The sequence below is a fragment of the Lathyrus oleraceus genome, chromosome 2 (genome assembly GCF_024323335.1).
Source record: "Lathyrus oleraceus cultivar Zhongwan6 chromosome 2, CAAS_Psat_ZW6_1.0, whole genome shotgun sequence".
In the NCBI taxonomy this organism is placed as follows: domain Eukaryota; kingdom Viridiplantae; phylum Streptophyta; class Magnoliopsida; order Fabales; family Fabaceae; genus Lathyrus; species Lathyrus oleraceus.
In genome coordinates, this window is record NC_066580.1 from 300,675,059 (window position 1) to 300,691,578 (window position 16,520).

Consider the following 16,520-nt stretch of genomic DNA (forward strand, 5'->3'; position numbering starts at 1 on the left):
AACATCATAGCATTGTACTAACCGTTTCAAGGACTTAGGGATTTAACTTTGCTCTGTAACAGGGCTATGGCTTCCAGGAAGACTATCCGGATCAATTTTGTAGCAATCTCTCCTCAACTGAAGAACTTAGTGTCAGAACTTCCCGATCATGCTCAGTTTATCAAGAAACATGGTTCTCTCCTCAATTTGGTTACCACTGGGTTCAAAGAAGATATGATGAGAGTTCTATTCCAGTTCTTCGACCCTAAACATCATTGCTTCACTTTCCCAGATTATCAGTTGGTGCCCACATTAGAAGAATTCTCCAAGTTGCTTGGGGTACCTATACTTGATCAAACACCTTTCAGTGGTTTGGAAAAGATTCCGAAGTCTGAAGAGGTTGCCGCAGCTCTACACATGACAAAGTCCGATATTGAAACCAACTGGGTAACAAGAAGTGGAGTTAAGGGTTTACTTGCCAAATTCCTGATAAATAAGGCCCGAGAATTCTTAAAAGTTATGGATGTCCAGGCTTTCGAAGATGTCCTAGCATTACTAATCTATGGTTTGGTGTTATTTCCTAATCCAGACCAATTCATAGACATGAATGCTATTAAGATATTTCTCACTCATAACCCTGTGCCTACCTTGCTTGGAGACATTTTGCATTCCCTTCACACCCGTACTATGAAGAGACAAGGGACCCTCATGTGCTGCGTACCTTTATTGTCTAGGTGGTTTATTTCGCACCTTCCTCAGTCAGTCTTGAAGAACGAGCGGAGTTTGAAATGGTCTCAAAGGATAATGTCGCTCTCCCATTCAGACATCCGTTGGTGTCCTCATCTCAAAGAAGATGTTATCCTCATCGACCGTTGTGGAGAATTCTCTAATGTACCACTCTTGGGGATAAGAGGAGGTATTACTTATAACCCAGCTTTAGCCCTACGCCAGTTTGGTTATGCTCGAAGAGATGGTCCACATGAGATAATTATCCAAGGCACTGTGTAACACCTCAAAATTTGCCCTCCTCTCTGGGGACTAAGCATTAACATATGGCATACATTTTAGGTCATTAGGCATTGCATATTGCATATCAGGTGGTTACATTGTGCAAGCCATACTCCCAAGTCTTGATCAGAAGATGAAGAAGTCAAAGTGCAAGCCTAGGGTTTACTGACTGATCATTGGCCATCTGAGGATGTGGAGGTTCAAATTAGGGTTTTATGGTTCTCAATGGATGTTGGTCTTCATCTTGATTGAAATGATACATCATCATCATCATGGTTGGATATCATCAGAAGAATCAAGTGTTGAAGCAGGATTCCTTGAGATTAGGGTTTTGACCACTGGTCAACCCTAATCAGTTGCATTGGGCCAATCAGGGCATGATCAGGAGATGAGGTTTATGATGGTTGTGGGGTTCATTCTATAATTATATTGTGCTAATTGAGGCTAGGGTTTCACCCTTGAGCCATTTCAGTTGAAGATTGGAGCTCAGATTGATCTATGCATTGCCAAATTCATCTATCAGTTGAAAAAGTCAACTGTGGTCAACTGTACATGATCTGATGGATTTGGGGGTGGAAATGAGCTGGATACACTTCATTCATGTTGGAACAAGTGTTATTTGACATCTCAAAGCTTAAGAATGAAGAAAATCAAGTCAGGACAAAAACTGCCAAAAATAGAAAGTGACCTGTAATTGAAGTTTCCAAAAATGGAAAGTTTTTGACCTCAAAATAAAATGTCCAAGGAAGCTTCAAATGAAAATTTGTTCAACATGAAAGTTGTAGATCTTGTTCTCACCTTTCCAAAAAGTCCAAGAACTTGAAGATCCCATGTATGGTTGGAAAATTATGGCTCAGTGAATTTCAGAAATGACCCATAATCAAGAGGCCATAATTTCCACATGGTTTGTCCAAATGGCAAGTTCTTTATATGCACAAACTCCATTTGACATTTACTTTCATGGTGCATAATTGGATTTTCTCAAAAGTGGCCAATGCAAAAAGTCAAATTTCAACTGGACAGTTAAATGAACCAGGGGCAAAATTGTCCAACTTGTGAAATAATTGGAATTTTTGAGTGGGGATTTTTGCAACACCTCATAAATGGTATTTGAAAGTTGTTGGAATCATCATAACATGGCTAGGCTTATGGTTTGAAAATTGGCTTGTGAAATGGAATTTGCAAAATTGGACATAAGCCATCACATAGTGAAAATGAGAATTGCACATCCAATGAAGGTGAAACAAATGGCAATAGTTCATGACAGGTATTTGGAAGTTGTATGAGGTGTCAATGAGTTGGCAATGAGCTGGCATGGAAAGGACCATTTTGCCCCTAAGCTTGAATTAACACTTTTGCTAATCATTTCCAAATTGGTTAATTAGCATAATTAAGCTTGGATTAAGGTGGCATATATAATCCTAATCATCACCTAATCATAACAGAATAACACACTTCCCAAAATCAGATCTGAAATTCAACCAATTCTCCAAGAACCTCTCAAGAACACATTGAACAAAAATTCATCAAACTTCCTCAATTCTGGCTCAATCTTCGAAATTCTTCTTGCATTGATCTTCAATCATCATATACTTCAGCTGTTTTTGCATCTCATCATCAATTGCACCACCAATCGCAACTGTTCATACAAGCATCATTCATGGCAAATCCAAATCTCGTGCATTAGAAGCTGTTTCATCACAACCTAATCACATCATTCAATTGCCTGGACCTTCTACTGCACCTGTTTGAGGATAACACGCACGAAGAACACCAATTTCATCGCTGCCAGCTCCAGGTATGTGAAATTCGAATGTTACGAATTGATGAATGCTTATAGGTGTTTTGTAGTTCGTTCAATGTAGAATCCATTGGTGCGTGTGGTTTGTAGGATAGTGAACTATAGCTTATGAAATCTTGATTTGAAGATACGACACCAAACCCTAACTCCCTCGATTTAGAAAACATAGGAAGAATTGGACAAAATCAGGTTGATATTTGAGATCCTTGTTCTTAGACGATTCCAACGGTTATTCATTTGCTCGTTTTGGTGGAAGTTCATGGATCATCGTGTTCTTACTTTTTCTGGCAATTTCTGGAATGGAACGATGAAGATTAGGCTGTTTGATCTGAAATCTCGTTTGAAAATTCAAATAACTTGTTTACCGCTCCCGCGTCCTGGTATTTACCACATTGCCACTGGTCATTTCATTTAATTAATTTAATTCTAAAAATTGTTAAAAAATCATAACACTTTAGAAAATTCATAAAAAATCAATAAAAAATCAGAAAAATATGGGGATTTTTGTGTTGACTTCCTTGTTAACTGTAGAATTTATTTGACCTATTGATTGAAGTTGTGCATGGTGGAAATTGTGTTTGACCTAGGGATGTTTCACATGTATGTAAATTTGATACATTCTACCATTTTGATTGTGAAATGCTCATAGTTACAAATAAATGCTTGAAAATTTTTGTGGTGATTCTAGGATGGCTAATGGTGATTTACATGTAGATTTCATGAATTTTTGATACCTGGTGTTTGAGTTATGAATTTTGGAATCTAGGTGTGACAATTGGTGTCACACCTCATTATGTCAACTTTCTGGATTTATTTGTATGACCTAGACTTGTTAGAATGGAATGAAATTTTGCATGGATGTTCATTAACATGTTAAGATGCTATGTGAATTTTTGTGGAATTTTATGTGGCATTTTCAATTTGATTGCTATTTTTCATCTCTGTTGGTCAAATGTGCAAGCTTGTGTGACATGTGTTTGAAATATCCTTGTGAAATGCTCATATGGTATTGAATGATCATGAAATTTGGTATGATAGTTATAGATACATGATAGGACATGATGCTTTTGGTCCCACTCATTTCTTTACTGTTTTCATTGACTTGTGAATTTTTGAAGTGAATGCATGTGTTGATATTGTGAATTGGAGCATGTAATTGTGTCTGTTTTTGTTGATTTTCATTGACATGGTTCCCTTTGCCCAAATAAGCTGAAATTTGATATGCCATACCTTGAATAGGCCCTGTTTAGGTGTAAATTATTTGAGGATTTTTGGAATTGTTTTGATATGGAATTGGATGCAATAGTTCTGTTTGGATGTTTTGTGTTCCATTTGACCTAAGTTGGATTGTTTTGTGCATGAAATGAATACAATGAATGATATGGACATGGAACTAATTGTGTTGGCTTGTGTTTGACATTAATTTGAGTTTGGTTGAGAATACCTTGCTGTTTAGGAATTTTTCTTGCTTTTGGACCCTAGGCTTGGCCTAGTGGTCTTGTTGCTAATATTTGCTTGATTTTTCTGGATGAATAGCACCATGCTCATGGAGAATGATCCAAGTTGATTGAAATGATGTTGTTTGATGTTTGTACACTAACATAACATTGTTTTGTAGGTTGTGAAGCTTGGGCTTGAGCTCATAGCTTGCCTTTGTGTGCCTTGGCTTGCATAGTTTGATTGATTGATATTTGTTGTTTTCTGATTGTTTGTCTGAGTTGCTAACTGGTTAGCTTTTGTACAGGTACATTTAGTCGCTCTAGTTCTTTTAAGAACTTGCTTGGTAGCCGCTGCTCGGTTGTGTAAACCGCTTGAGGTAGGTCCTCTTGACTTCATGTAGTCTGGGAGACCCGGCCTGTTATTTGGCCGGGCAAATGTCTGAAGTCCTCCTTAAGAGGCAATGATTGTGGTTGTTTATTTTTCGTGCCAAGCAGGTGAAAGTCCTCTAAAGAGGCAATTGGTGGAAGTTAGGGATAAGCAATCTATCCCCCACTATTCTTTGTGTCGTCCCTCTGCTCACACGGCTGTGTGTTGATGCATTGGGGCACAAGCCCAAGATCAGTGCTGTCGCGCAATCGAGTCTGAGTCATTGAGCGTAGAAGGGTCCCTCCATTCTGGACCCGCGCTCCCTTGTCTAAAGCTCTCCCTGGTCAGGGATAAGAGCTGTGAGGTCTGATCCTCACTTCACCTCTCATCTGCTTCACCTTAGCCTCGTAATGGCAAGGTTAAGAGCAAACATAGCCTGTACAGACGACTTGCTGAGGCAGTCAAACCTATTGTGTGAGCCCCTTATTTGGTTATAGTGCGTGCTATGTGGATATCTGTTTGAGATGCTTGTTCTCATTTGATGTATGTTTGAATTATTCTGTATGCTTGTGTGCTTGCTTCTTTCCTGGATAGGAATAGTTTGCTTATGCAAGTAGGATAGAAAACTGAACTTAGGGTAACGATGCATGACAACACTAGGCTCGAGTCCAGCTCCCTAGTAGTGTGCCTTCCCCTGGTTTCTGGCTAGTAATTTGGTCCCTTTCAGGGGAACTACATCGCCCTGATCCTCGTTCCAGACGAGGTATGTAGGCAGGGGGTCGTGCGAGACCTCTCCGGGCACTTTTTTTTCTTTTGAGTGTGTTTGTTTGTTATCTGATTGTGTGTTTTGGTTCGGATGCCGACGTAAGTCCATTGATTGGCAGTCGGGCTCCACGTTTGCCGTTTTGTGCATGTTTTGGTTCGGATGCTGACGTAATTCCATCAAGTGGTTGTTGGGCTCCATGTTTGCCATCTGTTTGTGTGTTTTGTGTTGTTTGGCGTGCGTAAGCCGAACTACAGTGGCTCTGATTCTCGTTCCAGACGAGATATGTAGGCATAAGGTGCGATACCTTATCGAGCTCTCATCTCTTAACCCCACCTGCGTTCCCTGTGTGTGTGTGTGTGATGTTTTAGCAACCTATTCTTTATTCTAGGACGTGGATCCCGTCGAGTACGACGGACGTGAGGGGTGCTAATACCTTCCCCTTGCGTAACCGACTCCCTTACCCTGTCTCTTTGGTCGCGAGACCATGTTCTTTCCAGGTTTCTCTGAGCGTTTCCTTTCCCTACTTTGGGATAAATAACGCGCAGTGGCGGCTCTGTGTGTGTTTTGTTTTTAGCTCGCCGGTTGATTTTTTCGCAGGATGCGACACACTGTGTTTGACTATGACAACGATTCCCAAGGTCTCCGCCAAAGGTTTGTACGAGCTTGGGGCATGGTGAAAAGAAGTACTTTAGGACAGAAAAACTCTATTCCTGTGGAACCTTATCTCAGATGGGTACGCACCAGAGCTCGTGAACTTGTCATGCCATATCTTGCAATCGGACCTCAGATTGTCGAACCAGAAATTGAAGGAGGTACTCCTCAGATCATTCCTTATCCAGATATGCCTACCAATGTTGAAGAACTGAAGAGATCCTGGATCCAGTTGAGAGAAGAAAGGGATACTTTTGAGACTCAGTTCGTTGCAGAAAGGAAGAAAGTGTTAGAATTTACCAGTCAGCTTAATGAGGAACGAAGACTCAATGCATATCTTCACCCAAAAAGAAGTCGCCCCTGGGAGACTTGAGCTTTCATTGTATTTTTATTCTTTTTGTAATGAACATTGACTAAAGAAATTAGTAATATAAGTTTCTCTCTTGTTGGTGGTTTACGCAAAGTTAAATTCCAAAAGTCCTTGAAAACATTTCATACATTGCATAGCATAACATTGCATAACAGGTATTCTAAAAGATCAATATTCTCGCGGCCTTCCTTCTAAACAGAAACATGGCCCTCGAACAAACTGTCAAAGATCTCCAGACTCAAAATGCTCAATTCCAGGAGATGATCCTGAGCTTGTCCAAGGGACAGGAGGAGCTGAAGGCCCTCTTGCTCGAGAAGAAGAAAGACCAGAAACATGTGAGCTACATTAACCCGGGAAGAAGGCTTAAAGGACAGACTGCAGGAGTCAAGATTAGGATTCCGAAGGATCAAGAAGAGGGGACCGATTCAGAAGATGAGAATGCTGATCCTTTCAGCCCTGAGGACGACGGTGAAGATTATGAAAATGAACAGTACTCCCCAAAAGATGACAAGTACAAATTGCTAGAAGAACGTATGCTAGCTATGGAGGGTCAGAAGGCGCCCGGTCTGGATTTCGAAAGCTTGGGACTGGTCTCTGATGTGGTCATTCCTCGCAAGTTCAAGATCCCCACGTTCACTAAATACGATGGGGCATCTTGTCCTCAGATGCATCTGAGAGCTTATGTGAGAAAGATTCAGCTGTATACCACTGATAGGAAGCTATGGATCCATTTCTTCCAAGAGAGTCTGTCTGGCACACAGTTGGAGTGGTATTACCAGCTCGAGAGCTCTAACATCCGCACCTGGACTGATTTAGCGACAGCTTTCTACAAGCACTACCAGTATAATTCTGAATTGGCGCCTACTCGGATACAGTTGTAGAATATGACTATGGGATCTAAAGAAAGCTTCAAAGAATATGCTCAAAAATGGAGAGATTTGGCTGGCAGAGTCAAACCCCCTATGACTGATCGAGAATTAGTGGACATGTTCATGGGTACACTGACTGGTCCATTCTACAGCCATTTACTGGGAAGTTCTTCATCGGGTTTCATTGACCTGATATTGACAGGGGAACGTGTTGAAAGTGGTATTCGAAGTGGAAAGATACAGGCAGCTACCTCCGCAAGCACCAGAAAGACCCATCAGGGAAAGAATGAATCAAATGCTGTGTACGGTGAAAGGAGTCATAACAAAAAAAATCGTGACCATGCCGTTGGAGCAGTTACGATTGCAGCACCGCCATCTCAAAACTTCCAGCACAGGCAAGACAGACCAAGAAGGCAGTTTACCAAGATCAATATGACTTTAGCGCAAGCACTGCAGGGTATGCTAAAGGCAAATCTAATTACCCTCAGAGGCCCTCCTGCAAATGTTAACACTGCTTCTCCTTGTTATAATCCCAATGCCAGGTGTGCATATCACTCCGATAGCCCTGGGCATGATACAAACGATTGTTGGTTGTTGAAGAATAAGATTCAGGATATGATCGACGCTGGAGAAATTGAATTTGACCCGCCAGAGACTCCTAATGTCATCACTGCTCCCATGCCTAATCATGACAAGACTGTTAATGCTGTGGATGACTATTCTCACATTTCTAATGTAGCTGACTTAGCATCTCATCTCCTGATCATCAAGAAGAATTTAGTGCAAGCTGGTTTATTTCCAGGTTGTGCTGAAAATTGCGATCTCTGCATACTCCGACCCAATGATTGTTTGAAGTTGAAGAATGGTATTCAACGGCTGATGGATGATCGTACAATTCTCTTTGAAAAGGTTCCTAAGGTGGAAAACCCTATTGAAGAAATATTTGTGATTGCCAGGTCCAAAGTTCCAGTGAAGATTACCGCTACTAGGGCGCCTGTGAAGATTACTGCCGAGCCCAAGGTAGCTCCCCTAATCATTACTGCACCCGGCCCAGTGCCGTATTCCTCAAGCAAAGTTATTCCGTGGAATTATGGAGGTGATGTTTACATCCATGGCGTAAAGCAAGTTGATAATTCTACTAATCCTAATGGCATTGTTGGGACTAGTAAAATTACTCAAAGTAGAAGGATATTCTCTCCAGAAATCTCACCTCCTGCCCTTGAAACTCGAGGAAAGGAACCAGTCCACCCTTCTCAGTCAGAGGCCCCGGTCGAAGTTACTACCGAAGATGTTGCCAAACAAGAAATGGAAGAAGTGCTGAAAATCATCCGCAAGAGTGATTTTGATGTGGTAGAACAGTTGGGGCATACTCCGTCTAAGATCTCGATGTTATCCTTTCTGTTATCTTTTGAATCTCATGCCAACGCGTTGATAAAATTCTTGAAGACCGCCCATGTACCTCAAGAGACATCTGTCGACCAGTTCGAAAATTATGTCGCTAACTTGGCTGTTGACAATGGCCTAGGCTTTTCCGATGCTGACCTGACACCAGCAGGAAAGAATCACAATAAAGCTCTGCATATCTCCATTGAGTGTAAGGGGGTCACTTTGTCTCATGTGTTGATCGATAACGGCTCTTCTTTGAATGTGCTGCCGAAAGTTGTGCTTGATAAACTTGACTGTAAAAATACCGAACTGAAACCTAGTGACATTGTGGTACGTGCTTACGATGGTGCGAAGAGTGTTGTCTATGGCGAAGTAGTTCTCCCTATCAAGATAGGACCTCAAGTCTTCAACACTACCTTTCACGTGATGAACATTCGTCCTGCCTATTCCTGCTTGCTGGGACGCCCTTGGATTCACGAGGCAAGTGCTGTAGCCTCGTCCCTCCATCAGAAGCTGAGGTATCCAATAGAGGGCAAGATTGTCACCGTGTGTGGAGAAGAAGAATATATTGTCAGTAGTGTGCAGGCCTTCAGATACGTCGAGATGGACGGTGAATTCTTTGAGACTCATTCTCAGTCATTTGAAGTAGTTCCTCCGATTAGTCCTGTCCTTAAGCCAACTTCCCGTGTGCCTAAGGTCATTCACGCTCCTCCTGCTATGATTTCTCTAAAAGACGCTCAAGCCGTGGTTGAAGATGGTGGTCGTACTGGCTGGGGTCAACTGATCAACGTACCGTACAAGTCTGACAAGTTTGGTCTGGGGTTTAACTCTAAAAAGAGGGCCAAAGATCACATTAATGCTGTAGAAGATGCTGATAGCGAGTGTGACTTGGATAGCTGGATTTTCCCAACAATTGGTGACGGACTCAATAATTGGGAGGCTGAAGACACTATCCCGATTTCCTTTAGTCAGGAGTAATTGTTATTGTCTATTTTAGGGTTGCAATTTTTTTTAATTTTTACAACTGAACTTCTTAACGCATTGTGTCTATACCCGGGGCACAATAGCTAATTTGTTAAGGGTTTGTCATTTTCATAAGCATATTCACATTCAATAAATCAATGGACTTTTTGCATTCAAATATTGCGCTCTTTATCTTTCCTGTCATCTTCCAAAAAGCTATGTTTTCTTACACACACTCACGCAACGAATTGCAGATCCATACCCACTCTGGATCCTGTTGATAATAGTTCTACCACTGTTCATTATGACTTTGAAAATCCGATCTACCAAGCCGAGGATGGAAGTGAGGAAGATTGTGAAGTACCTGGAGAACTTGCCAGACTGTTACTGCAAGAAGAAAGAATTATACAGCCGCATGAAGAGTCAATCGAAATTGTAAACCTGGGTACTGAAGTGGACAAGAAAGAAGTCAAAATAGGAGCAGGCTTGGAAAACAGTGTCAAAGGAAGATTGATTCAGATGTTACATGACTATATAGAGATTTTTGCTTGGTCCTACGAAGACATGCCAGGACTGGATACTGACATAGTAGTACATCGATTGCCAACAAAGGAAGATTGCCGTCCCGTCAAGCAAAAGGTTCGGCGCATGCGTCCTGAAATGTCTGAGAAAATCAAAGCCGAGGTTATGAAACAATTTAATGCGGGTTTTCTGGCCGTTACTTCTTATCCGCAATGGGTTGCTAATGTGGTACCAGTGCCAAAGAAGGATGGTAAGGTGCGAATGTGTGTAGATTACAGAGATCTGAATAAAGCGAGTCCCAAAGACAACTTTCCACTCCCGCACATTGATGTTCTGGTAGACAACACCGCTCAACATAAAGTATTCTCCTTCATGGATGGATTCTCGGGTTATAACCAGATTAAGATGGCACCTGAAGACATGAAGAAAACTACGTTTGTGACGCAATGGGGCACTTTCTGTTATAAAGTAATGCCATTCGGTTTAAAGAACGCCGGGGCAACATACCAGCGTGCTATGGTGGTTTTGTTCCATGATATGATTCATCATGAAATAGAAGTATATGTGGATGACATGATAGCCAGATCTCATACTGAAGAAGAACATCTCGACCATTTGTACAAATTGTTTGAGAGGTTGAAGAAATACAAGCTGAGATTGAACCCGAACAAATGCACCTTTGGAGTAAGATCCGGTAAACTCTTGGGATTTATTGTCAATGGCAGAGGAATCGAGGTTGACCCGGCTAAGGTGAGAGCTATTCAAGAAATGCCAGTTCCTCATACAGATAAAGAAGTCAGAGGTTTCTTGGGACGTTTGAATTACATTGCCCGGTTTATCTCCCATTTGACCGCTACCTGCAAACCCATCTTCAAGTTACTGAGGAAAAATCAAGAGATGATATGGAATGATGAATGTCAAGAAGCTTTTGAAAAAATCAAGAAGTACCTCCAAGAACCTCCAATTCTGATGCCACCAGTTGAAGGAAGACCTCTAATTATGTATTTAACCGTGTTAGAAAATTCAATGGGGTGTGTGTTGGGGCAACATGACGAGTCTGGTCGAAAAGAGCATGCCATATACTACCTTAGCAAAAAGTTTACCGACTGTGAAACAAGATACTCACTGCTCGAGAGAACTTGCTGTGCTTTGGCCTGGGCTGCTCGCCGACTAAGACAGTATATGTTGAATCACACCACTTTATTGATTTCTAAGATGGACCCTATCAAATATATATTTGAGAAACCTGCCCTCTCCGGAAGAATAGCAAGATGGCAGATGATTTTAACAGAGTACGATATCCAATACACTACTCAGAAAGCAATCAAAGGAAGCGTGCTAGCTGATCATTTGGCTCATCAAGCGGTGGATGATTACCAATCTATGAATTTTGAGTTCCCAGATGAGGATGTCATGCTTGTCACTGATTATGAAGAACCTGGACCGGACGAAGGACCCGAACTGGGATCCCGATGGACTATGGTTTTTGATGGGGCTTCTAATGCATTGGGCAATGGTGTTGGTGTTGTAATCATCTCTCCCAAGGGTTGCCATACGCCTTTCACTGCTAGACTATGTTTTGATTGTACCAATAATATGGCTGAGTATGAAGCATGTATTCTGGGACTCAGAGCTGCTATAGACCTAAGAATCAAGTTTTTGAGTGTGTACGGAGACTCAGCATTAGTCATCAGTCAGATCAAAGGAGAATGGGACATTAAACATCTGAATCTCATCCCTTATCGAGAGCGGGTGTTAACGTTAATCCCATACTTTGAAGAGGTTACATTCGAACATATTCCACGAGAAGAGAATCAATTGGCAGACGCATTGGCTACCATGTCATCTATGTTCAGAGTCAGATGGGACAATGAAGCTCCCAAGATCACCATTGAACGATTAGATGAACCAGCATATTGTTATGAACTTAACGCTGATGAAGTAGAAGAGAAACCTTGGTTCCACGAAGTAAAAAGATATTTAGAAGCTCAGGAATACCCTGAAGGGGCATCCATCAATGACAGAAAATTCCTGAGGAAGTTCTCCGCTAAATTCTTTTTGAGTAATGGAGTATTATACAAACGTAATCATGATTCGACTTTGCTTCGCTGTGTGGATAAAAAGGAATCAGAAAAGATTATGGAAGACATGCATGACGGTATTTTTGGGACTCATTCTAGTGGACATACGATGGCCAAGAAGATTCTGAGATCAGGATATTATTGGTCTACCATGGAAGCTGATTGCCACCATCATTCCAGAACATGTCACAAGTGCCAGATCTATGCGGATAAAGTACATGTGCCTCCTGCTCCATTAAACGTGTTGACAGCCCCTTGGCCCTTTGCAATGTGGGGCATTGATATGATTGGAGAGATTGATAACACGAAATTATATCACATTTTTGGACTTAATTCAATTAAATTTTATTATTATTTATTTCAGTTCACTTCATTTTATAAGATATTACGCGGTATTTTCTTCCTATTTGTCTCAGGTGGCTTATTTTGAAGCACAAGTAAAAATGGAAGAAAAGGAGGTGCAAAAAGGAGAGAAAATGAACCAAATGTCAAAGCCCAGCCCAAAACACAAAACGCAGGTGCCGTGCATGTGACGGACGTCACAGAGGGCGTGACGAGCGTCACGCCTTGCACACTCCTGTGACGGACGTCACACATGGTGTGACGAACGTCACACCATTCCCCTACATTTTTGGCGCAAGGAACGCCTCAGAGACGTTGAGGAGTGTTGAGCCCTATATCCACGCCATGCATTTATGCACGTTGAAGACTTTTTGGCAGCGAAAGCGGTTACTCAAACATATATAGATAGCCACTTGCAAAACTAAAAAGGGTTCCAAAGCTTTTCCACATTTTTTTCCTTTGTCGTTTTTACTTTTGCATATTTTCTTTTCCAGCAGCTTAGGCATTGTTTCTTTATTATTTTTACGAGTTCTACACTATTTCCCTTGCAAATTTCCTATTTCCTTTTTAGCATTTAGTAAATTCTTTTCGTACAATAGTTTCTACACCGGAAACTATTGTGCACCTTTTTACCGGATCTAGCCTTACGTTAGAATCTAGTTTTTACTTCCTTCATTTTTATTTGTTGTTTAATTGAAGAATCCAAGAACAAATCCTACCGGCTTGTGGTGGAGTGTTCAAGACTATTGTTTAACTCATTCAGGTTCTTTAATTATTATTTAATGCTTTGTCTTATTATTTATTTATATTATCTGCCTGGGATGAGTCTGTTTATGCATGATAAGTATTTTAGTTTGTTTAGCATGTCTGGCTAATTCGCCTAGATATCGGTATGTAAAGTAAGCGGAATAAGGGATCAGAACTAAGTCGGTTTAACTAAATTTAAAATCAAAATCACTCTTTTTACGGTCTCAATTTACAGGTTTAATAACAAAGGTTTTTACGAAAGTAAAAGACATAAAGAAGTTAAAATCAATAGAGCGAGAGTTTGAGGTTTTAACTGGACAGTGTAAATTAGACATTAATTCTAGGTCAGGGCGAGAGCAAGTTTTAGAGTTAATTAAATTCTGATCTTTTCCAAAAAGTATTTTTAAAGATTGAATGTGAGGGCGAGAGTTAAGCATTCAGATTTAATTATATAACCTGAGTCAACAGAGCGAGAGTTTGAGATAAGGGTGTTTAAACGGTCAGTGTTTTCTTAAAAAGGGTTTCTACGGATTTTATTGTTTTCAAAAAGTGGTTTTTGACTTAACTATAAGTGACAGCTACGTTAATATAAAATCATAGTTTATTCAACAGAGCGAGAGTTTGAGATAAAACTTTTAATCAATAAAGTCAACTGAAAAGATTTGTTTTAAAACCAGGAAACCGACAAAGAATTGATTCCCTAATTACGACGAACTACATACCGATATCCGCTTTATTAATATTTAATTTAGATCTATTTTTTTTAGTTTTAGCTTTTCCCCCAAACAATCAACCATTATCCACCTTAGCTTTACGAAGTAACCTTAGATAACAGTATATCGATTCATAAGTCCCTGTGGGATCGATATCTTTTAAAACTACGCGATAGAACTGTGCACTTGCAGTTTGTACCCATTCTCGACTCACACAGTCGAGCGATCAAGTTTTTGGCGCCGTTGCCGGGGACTTTTATTTAATCGATATCGTAACTCTTCCGTTACGCTGTAGAGACTAAGGTTTCTTTTTCTTCTATTCTTTCTTTCGTTGATTTGTATGCCACGCACTCGCTCACAAGGCGAACCGCTCTATTTACGAATCAACGACATCGAACTATATCTCCGAGTCTTACGACGAATTCGGGAATATCGTGCTGCAAACAATCTCCCTCCTGTAGAACTTCCTGATTTCAAAAACATTTTTCCTTCGATAACCGAGATGGCAGAACCAGCTCATGCTCTTAGAGATTACGCCGCTCCATCGCAAGATGAGCCGCATTCAAGTATTGCTCCGCCCGCAATCGAAGCAAACAACTTCGAACTTAAACCTTCGCTGTTGCAGGCTGTGCAACAGAACCAATTCTCTGGAAATCCTACCGAGGATCCAAACCTTCATTTATCCGTATTTGTCCAATACGCTGATACTGTTAAAGCTAATGGTGTCACTTCAGAGGCAATTCGACTTCGTCTTTTTCCCTTCTCATTAAGAGATAGTGCTAGAAGATGGCTTCAATCTCTTCCTTCCAACTCAGTCACCACATGGAACGAGTTGAAGAAAGTTTTTCTTGCCCGATACTTTCCGCCAAGCAAAATAGCTATGTTAAGAGCCCAGATAAATGGATTTAAACAGAAAGACAACGAGTCTCTTTTCGAAGCATGGGAAAGATACAAAGACATGATGAGACTTTGCCCACACCATGGTTTGGAAGACTGGTTAGTAATTCACACATTTTATAATGGTCTCTTATACAACACAAGGTTAACAATAGACGCCGCTGCAGGTGGCGCATTAATGAACAAACCTTATGCTGATGCTTACCAGCTTATCGAAAGCATGGCCCAAAACCACTATCAGTGGGGAACCGAACGAACAATGGTGGAAAAACCTCAAACGAAAACTGGCATGTACGAGATAAGTAACCTTGATCACGTTAACGCAAAAGTGGATGCTTTGGTCCAGAAAATTGAAAGTTTAAATGTATCACCTCCAGCCGCCGTGGTTGTTATAACTCATAATTGCGAGGTCTGTGGAATCCAAGGTCACACTCCTACAGACTGTCAACTCTTGACAGGAATCCAAGCAGAGCAAGTAAACTATGCTCAAGGAAGCCCCTACTCGAATACCTATAACTCAAATTGGAAGAACCATCCAAACTTTTCATATAAGAGTAACAACGCTTTGTACGCACCTGGACAGTCTCCAAATCAAGCCCCAGCTATACCTCCGGGATATCAGAAACCGAACCCATCCATGCCTAACAATAACGCCCCTAGGAAATCCAACTTGGAAATCATGATGGAAAACTTTATAGCTTCCCAACAACAAACCAATAAAGATTTCTTAAACCAGAATGTACACACTGGCGAACAACTTAAACAACTAGCAAGCAAAGTAGATGCCTTGGCTACCCATAACAAAATGCTGGAAACACATATATCACAAGTAGCCCAACAACAAGCACCTACTGCTGCCCCAACTGGTACATTCCCTGGACAGCCCCAACCTTATCCGAGAAGCCACGCTCATGCAATTATATTAAGAAGTGGAACGGAAGTGGAACGGAAGTGGAAGGACCGTCTGATCCAAGGATAGAAAACCAAAACCCTAAGAAATCAACTGAGGAAAGTGAACCTAAGGAAAAGGAAGAGAGTAATAAGGAAACCCTAGAAAAGAAGGAACCTTATGTACCTCCACCACCTTACAAACCACCTATCCCTTACCCTCAAAGGCTTGTTAAAACCAAAGATGCGGGCCAATTTAGAAAATTTGTTGATCTCCTCAAACAATTAAACATTACAATTCCGTTCACCGAAGCTATTACGCAGATGCCCTCATATGCTAAATTCTTAAAAGAAATTCTTTCTAATAAGAGGAAACTTGAAGATAGCGAAACCGTTACACTCCCTGCCGAATGTAGCGCTATAATCCAAAACATGCCTCCTAAACTCAAGGATCCGGGTAGTTTCTCTATACCCTGTCACATAGGAAAATTTGTCATCGACAAAGCCTTATGCGATTTAGGAGCCGGAATTAGCGTTATGCCTTTATCCATATGTAAGAAACTGGAAATGGGAGAATTAAGACCAACCAAAATGTCTGTGCAACTAGCAGATCGTTCCATCAAATATCCTGTAGGAATTCTTGAAAACGTTCCCATACGCATAGGTCAATTCTACATTCCCACTGATTTTACAATTATGGACATTAGAGAAGATGATATTACACCCATTAT

General features: G+C 40.9%; 1 non-coding gene across 1 annotated transcript; it reads right to left on the reverse strand.

Moving 5' to 3' along the window:
- Nucleotides 1-14,884: 14,884 nt before the first annotated feature.
- LOC127124104 (small nucleolar RNA R71) lies at nt 14,885-14,991 on the reverse strand. Its single transcript, XR_007803741.1, has one exon. It is a non-coding gene; the product is annotated as a small nucleolar RNA R71 (small nucleolar RNA).
- Nucleotides 14,992-16,520: the final 1,529 nt, after the last annotated feature.